This window comes from Ambystoma mexicanum, chromosome 2q (assembly GCF_040938575.1).
Source record: "Ambystoma mexicanum isolate Mex_15411 chromosome 2q, UKY_AmexF1_1, whole genome shotgun sequence".
In the NCBI taxonomy this organism is placed as follows: domain Eukaryota; kingdom Metazoa; phylum Chordata; class Amphibia; order Caudata; family Ambystomatidae; genus Ambystoma; species Ambystoma mexicanum.
The window spans coordinates 373,305,763-373,313,844 of NC_090924.1; the positions used below are offsets into that span (position 1 = coordinate 373,305,763).

At 48.6% G+C, this 8,082-nt stretch overlaps 1 non-coding gene across 1 annotated transcript; it reads right to left on the reverse strand.

Moving 5' to 3' along the window:
• Positions 1–1,522: 1,522 nt before the first annotated feature.
• LOC138570484 (U6 spliceosomal RNA) lies at positions 1,523–1,631 on the reverse strand. Its single transcript, XR_011303531.1, has one exon. It is a non-coding gene; the product is annotated as a U6 spliceosomal RNA (small nuclear RNA).
• Between the last annotated feature and the right edge of the window lie 6,451 nt (positions 1,632–8,082).

An 8,082-nucleotide genomic window follows, 5' to 3' on the forward strand; every position in this document is an offset into this window, starting at 1 on the left:
TCCTTGTTGCCCACTTTGTGTTTTGACACTCTGCATTGAAGACTTGCAAGGGAGTTCGCCTCCCTCATTCTCACTGCAGAAAGTCACCATCACCACCAACAACAATGAATCCTCAGGTGTTCAATGTGGACACATCTGCTGCTCATCATGTGTTTCTTTCTGGTTCTCCGCCTCCATCCATGGTGGTGGTTACGCTCCAGTATAATGCAGCCTTATCTTTGCAACCATCAAGAGTGTCATCACATGCAAACATACCATTTAAAGCATCTAGGTTTCAAGGACGCGTTTTTTTCTTTTTGCAGCCATCTCTAAAGAAAGAGCCAGTGTGCTCCAGGGTTTATCAGTTGTGTCAATAAACAAAGGTAAAGTGTTCTAGGACACAACCACGGTTTTCAACTACATTCCTATCAAAATTCTTTTTTAACTGAACAAATGACCTGCCAGTTTTCATTAAATGAAAATGCTGGTAAGTGTCTACATACACTGGATGTACTCAGGGCGGTCATGGTCTACATGAACAGGACATGAGCTTTTAGAAATACCAGAGAGTTCTTTTGTGCTTTTAGCATTGTGAAAAGTGACACTCAATCAGCAAAGCAGGGCCACTAGAGAACTGCGGACAAAAACAAGAGCACATTCTGCAGGGGAAACTGGGGCAGCGCTGGCAATTCTTACCCTATTATGTAGCATGTCTAATACTATTTGAATCTGACACAGACCTCGATCTTAGAGCATCGAGCACATATCAGCCTCACCGCAGACAGTAGATGTTTGATTCCAGGCTCAATTTACTCAATATTACATCTCACAATAAAGAATGCAGCACTGACACCACATACTGGTATTTCCATCATTTGACCCGAGCTGGCCCTTCCTTCCTTTTGTTATCCATCTACATTTCACTTGCACCCAATATATTCTTGATTGGGCAACTGTTGGCCTTTAGGCTTGCCAGTCCCAGAATTATTGTTCAGAATTTGACCGTGGGAAATATAAGGATTTTTTTTATATAGGTCATTTATTGTGCGCCTACACACTTGTGTGTCTCAAGGCCCAACAAGGCAAGGGGGTGAGGGTGGGGTAATCCTACTATAGGCCTTGTACATTAAGAGCGTGCAAGCCACGTTGTTTATAGCACGCTTGGTTTCAAGCGCGGATCCGGGATTCAAACCTGTGTTGCTCAGTGTGGTCAAACATCAGGGGCCCGCTTACCACACAGTCAAACACTGCTTGGTATAATACCTATTGGGCTTTGAAAGCTGCCTCACGTACTAGAATATACCATCGTATATCCTGACATCATGATCGGAAATCCACAGTAGATGGATCTATATGGACACACGGTATTATGAAATAGGGCCCCTCTTCTTTACCATGCTGTTTGTGTTATTGTACCTACACCCTGTTTCCCTTCATCATATCCTTTGCGCATGCATCATTTAATCCATTCCTCAGACTACGGTCTCGATACCCCAAGCAGGGGCATGCGCAAACTTTCTTTTTTTTTAATTTTTAATTTTATTTCTTTTTGGAACGCTTCACGAATTTGCGTGTCATCCTTGCGCAGGGGCCATGCTAATCTTCTCTGTATCGTTCCAATTTTTTAGTATAGGTGCTGCTGAAGCAAGCACACATGCGCAAACCTTCAATTAAGCCTTGGTGGTCTGAGACTACTGCTCTGATGATGTGGCGGCTATGAGCGCTTAGTAACATAACAATAACATGCAGCAGCCACTTAATGTTCTGCCTTCTGTAGGCTCTGACCCTGGCATCTTGAGGAGTACCACCTTATCAGTGCCACCCTCTGTGTGTCAGCTGTGACTGCAAGTACTGCTCGGAAAACAATGTCTGCCACCATTCAAAATGTCTTCCTTGATAGAAGTGTGGCTGCTGCTGTCACAATGGCTCACACTCGTAACAGTGGTAAGTGTTGCAGTGAAGGGAGAGGTGAACATTCCAGCTGCACAAGTTGCACTGGCACCCAAGTCATCATCCTTTCTGCAATCTCCCAGAATTCCACCTGTGCTATGTCATCAAAGGAGAAGTGGTAGAAACCTCGAGACATGTGCTAACTGGTTGCCATAGATTGATTGAAATGCTCTGATTACTTACCAGGAATCTTTATTACTCCTAGTCCCACTCTTCCTCATCACAGTACTTGCATCATGAGGCCCCTGCCTCCGACACAGGACCTTCTTCTATTTCTTTAAATCCCTATAACTCCTCCCCCACATCCACGTCACTCACTCTCATATTACCAAGCCAGAGCATGGGACCTTCCCCGCAGGGAGGGTGAGGAGGGTCGTCAGTACTGTGACAAGGAAGAGTAGGACTAGGAGTAATGAAGATTACCAGCAAGTAATCAGAGCATTACCTCCACGTCCACTCTTCCACGTCCCAGTACTTACCTCATGAGGTATACCAAAGCAGCAATGGCGAAAAGGTCCAATGAGACACAGAGCCAAAAACAGTGCAGCAAAACACACCCACAATAACGCTTAATTCACATCCCCACAGACAAAACTCCAAACCTGAAGGAACCAACCCCCGAGTGGGAGAAACTCAACCCATAACAGTTGATGAAAGTGCTTAGACCAGCCCAGGTGGAAGCAATACAAATCTCTTGCAAAGAAACCCTCCTTGCATCGGCCCAGGAAGCCGCCAAACCCCTGGTGGACCGCCCCTGATTGTGCGCAGGCACAGGCAGGCCAGAAACCACATAGGACATGGAGATCACAACACAGAACCACTGGAAAAATGGAAACCACAGATGCCTTCCGCCTAGCCTCAGGCGGACCACAAGCAATCAGAAGACTATCAGATTGGCGGAAAAGAGCAAACCTAGCCAAATACTCCAACATGGCCGGACATCAATGTTATGCCAAGCCACCTCCTCAGGTGTTTTCGGATCATGAAAGAAGTCAGAGAGAACCAGATCCTGAGAGGTGTGAAAACCAAGAGACAACTTTAGGGAGAAACTTCGGACCATACCTCACCACCACCGAGTCCGGCAGCACCCTCAGGAAAGGAGGGTGACATAAGAGAGCCCCAACCTCCCCAAGCCTACGGGCAGAAGTGATGGAATAAGAAAAGCAGATTTCAGTGCAAGATGTTTGATATCAATCTCAGAAATGGGCTCAAAAGGAGGCCCTTGAAGAAACCGTAATAAAAGAGGGAGATCCCAAGGGGGAAACGTCTATCAGCACAAGGACGGGAAGACGAAAAACCCTGGAGCAAACTTCCCCACCAACACCTCCCCATACAAGTGACCATCGGAGTCCCCCCAAAAGGAATTTAATGGAGGCCCACTGAGAGTGAAGCCTGGAAAACCTGCCAGGCCCTTGTCAAAACCCGTCCTGGAGGAATTGAAGGATAGCGGAGAGGCCAGAAGGCAGGGGAGAGATCCCAGACCGCCCATACCAGTCTCAGAAATGGCCCAAATGCCTGCCAAACACCTTCAGAGTGGAGGGTCTAAGAGCATCCATTATGGATTCAACTACAGGACCTGAGAACCCCTGAGATATCAGCCTAGACTGAGCTATAGCCACAGTGCCCATTGCATCTGGCAGACTTCCAATCACAGATGCCCTTGAAGGGGACACGGCCACCTCAGAACCAGCCAAGGTTCCTAGGACCGAAGCACCAACAGGGAGGGGAAGCAACTCCGGCGGGACCAGAATGCAGCTACCAACAACAAGTCACCCTGGACACTATGATGCGCCAAACCACCTGGGGCAGAAGGAGAATAGGTGGAAAAGCATAAAGGAAAACCCCCAAGGCACTGTACACAGAGGGGGTCCACCCCCAATCCCCTCGGCCTGAAACCGAGAGCAGAAGAGGCAGAGGAGTGAAACCGGTGTCTGAGAATATCCGCTTGAACATTATCCACCCCCCTGATACATTAGGCCACCAGAGACACCAGATGCGATTCCCCCCAGGTGCCTATCTGCACTGCCAGAGCATTCAAGGAGCGGCCGGAACCCCTTTTGCGGTTGACATATGCCAAGGCTATTGTATTATCTGTTCGGACATAAACCACCCGACCGTCTAGCAACTCCTCGAAGTACACCAGAGCTCGGAGAATGGCACAACTCTCGCCAATTGGATGATCGATGGCTCTCCCCAGATCTCACAACCCTTGAGCTGAGAGGACCCCCAATGTAGACCCCCCCAACCCATTCTGCTGGCATCGGTAGTAAGAGAGGCCACATGAAGAAGGACCATGGACACCTTAGCCTGTAGATTTGGAACCCCCCAGCAACCATAACAGGGAGACTCGCAGCGCTGGGGACACTGAAATCAAAGCTTTGAAAGCCGAGACGTCGGGAGCCAGTGGAAGAGAGTATAAGACACCAGGGGACATTACTGAAGACGGGTCCAAGGAACTAGAAAACACACACAACGCCACATGCCCTGTAACTTCAGCAACAGGCGAGCTGAGACATACTGCCTTCTGAGAACCCAACCCAGAACAGCAAGCAAGCGACGGACCCTCCCTAGGGATAGGAATACGCTCTCCATCCCGGTGCAAACCAGTGCCCCAATGAAACTAAATCCTGAGAAGGTTTCCAGCTGAGACTTCCACCAGTTCACTAGCAACCACAGTCCCGCAATGCCTGGTAGACTAAAGGTAGACAAGTTAGGATAGCCTGCCGACAGGACTCCTCGACCAACCAATCGTCCATGTAGGGAAAAAAAAGATCTGCTCTCCATGCAGATGCAAATGCACCACCAGGGGAGTCAGTAGATGGAGAACACTCTGGAAGCCGATCACACACCGGACGGGAGCACTTGGAACCGAAAACGCTGAGATCTCATCCAATCCCCCCTGCACAACATCCAGAGTGTGTTCCGCAAAGCCTCCACGTTGAAGCGTTCCGTCCAGACAAGCAGTGCAAGGCCTGGAGACCCATAAGCAGGTGACACATTCTAGAAGGCATAAGGACCAGGAACACCCACGAGTAGAGAACTTGACCCTGAACAGGGAGACAAACGGTCAAGATGATAACCCACAACAACCATTCAGAGAGAACGGATCCCATGGCCAACTACTTGGTCCGTGAGCTGGTACCAAAGTCCTAACCATGCAAACCTGGACAGGAGGAGACAGGAATGGCAACTGATACCCCCCTTCCGGAAGGAGCCCATTACCCAGGAAGCCGAACCCCACTGGTCCCATATTCCTCCAAGAAGATAGAGACGAGAAGCCAGCGAAAACCGCCAGTCACTGCACTTGCACCAGAGGAAAACACTGGACGTTGAAACAGGCCTGCGCCGCAATATAATAGCATGCTTGTCAGCCCACAAAAAGATCCGACCTATCAAAAGGAAAATACAGGACAGCACAGAAGTCTAGCAGACCATGAACCCCTTAGCCGACAGAGGCGTCAATGGGCAGAGTACTGTCACAAAGCGGGGCAATGCAATCCATCCCGGATAGCAGACACCAAAGGCAACCCCATACCTGGGGTATGCCTATACTTGAAAACTCACTGAAGGGACAGCCCCATCCACCAGCACCAGGGGCTCTAAGAACCCCTTTAAGCATAGACATGTGCCACCATCTGCCATATTACTTCCCCGCGTCTTAGAGGAGGCGTGAATGCAACATGTCGGCACCAGAGGACATAGGGCCTAAAAGAAGAAACACTGGAAACCCCCAACATGGCTGTTATTTCTTTGATGCATTTTCGATAATTCGATACAGAGAGAAAAGAAATGAATCTCCTTTGTCTGTCCCCGCGCAGTTCAGAGGAAGAGGACAGGACAAGGAGCCTGCGCCCATGGCTAGCACAGACCCAAACACACCATTAACTCGCCACATGACTGAGAGGTGGCTTGAGCTCTGTATCAAGTAGCTGGTAGCCCCATGCTCTAAATGGTTCCAATGCATCGGCCTTGGAAGGATGAAGAGCCGAGTCAGCCCCGCTGAGACGCGAACCCGCGATTATGCCAGGCTGCTACCCTTCCGGCCGCTTGCAGACGTGTCCAAATCTGTGCCTTTTTCACAGGTTGCACGCAGAGAATGCGGCTAACATCCGGTGGATCCTGGGCTGTGTGTGTCTGAGGAGTGGGTGGTATGTGACATGCCTGCGACAGAACAGAGCCCCCGCACTTTGAAAGACTCTCTGCCACTGTCACCCTACGACAAGATGCAGAGAGGCCTCACAACAAAGGGAAGGCTAGCCCTTACTGCCAAGTGCTTGCCATCATTTCCAATAAAGATGTGTACACAGAGCATGAGGAAACAGCCTGTCGAAGGAGCCAGCATGTATGGGATGCCAAGATGGACATACCAGCAGGAGAGGGGAAAAAACAGCAAGCACAAAGCCCCCTCCCCTCTCCTTACCTTCCCCCGGGCCGTGCAGGTGCCGGGACACAATGCCCACGCTGCGGTCCGGAGCCCAGCAAAGAACCGAGCGAGGCAGTCCCGCTGAACTGGGACTCCAAGCGCTGCAGGGGACCCAGGAGCAGCGCCGCACCCGAGGGAATCAAGGACCCCACCACACAGACCCCCCCCAGGGGACCAGCAATCGGTGCTCCCCAGTGCCCCGCACCGGGAAGAAAAAGTCCAACCTGCCGGAGGCAGGAAAAATTACACTGAGTGACGTGGATGTGGGGGAGGAGTTATAGGGTTTTAAGGAAATAGAAGAAGGTCCTGTGTCGGAGGCAGGGGCCTCATGAGGTAAGTACTGTGACGAGGAAGAGTGGACATGGAGGTAATGTATGTTAAAGGGGACCAAACGTTTGTAAGTGATCTTAGACCGATTAACTAATCATGATCGCTGCTGAATTTTTTACAATTGCAGTTGTACTATGAGGGTAGCATTGTGTTTTAACATTTCTATGATAGTATTAAGACTATTAATGATCTTGGACTGTTGTTGCATAATGTCTATTTACGTGTTAATCTCTTTTAATTATGAAGGGGACATTATATATTGTATACGTGTGAAATGTTAGGAATTTTGGAGGTATGTATGATGTTGCATGTGCTGAAGGTTTGTAATATAAACATAGTGCACTATAATACAAATAAAAATAAAAAATCATGACTTTTGCAAAATACATTGTAGCAACGGATGGCAGTGGTGTTCTTGTGTGGTGCAAGATGGCTTTGTTGTACAATGGCCTAAGCACAGAAGGTATATGGTTGAGCATGCTGATGGCTGCAGCAACACATTCTGACAGATCCACCAGCACAGATGAATACAAAAGCGTATGTGCCAGGATGGAAGTCAGATTTAACAAAATGTCTGCTGTTGTCCTTGAGCGAAAGAAATTCTTAAACCAGTTGAAATCCCCCCATTAATCCATGCAAAAGTCAATTACCGATCTCTATGATTTAGCAGCTACGTGCGCTTTCAACCCATTGGATAATCAGCTCGTAAGAGATCATCTGATAGTACATTACAGGGACAAAACGTGCAATAACACGTATGATCGTTTACAGAGGCTACACTCGAGGAAACCCTCACCATTATGCATCAAACAATCCCTGCACTGCAAGAAATAAGTGTAGCCTAAAGGTCCAAGTGAACATGTATTTGCTGTGATTGACTCCGGCAATATAGGGGTGTAGCCTAGGACAGAAGCCAGTGGGTGACAGGAACTGAGGCAAAAGAGGGAGGGTTCTGTGTGCTGAGAGAGAAAGAAGGTGTGTAACAGATGTGGCAGTCACTACCTCACTGCTAACATAGGAGGCCATCTGGCGAGGGACAAAGGATGTCCACCTGCAAGAAAAGAGCACATTTCACCAAGAGGTCCAACGAGGTAAGTCACCTTAGTATACAGTAGGTGTGACGGTGATGACTGGGACGCTATTAGCGACATAGTAAAATTGTATCTAAAAGGCCAGTTTTGTTTACAGTCAGCATGCACAGTTAAATGATCACTGTTTTCGTGATTCCATGCACGTATGAAGGTTTATGGTACAATCAAAGTACAACATTGAAACACCAAAGCAATTGTTCTAGTGACATTCTCCTAATATGGCACAAATGACTCAACATGTTTCGGTGCCCTGAATGAGTGAGGGACGTTCTTCGGAAAGGGCAGCTGAGCAGAGGTCTGGAGAAAAAA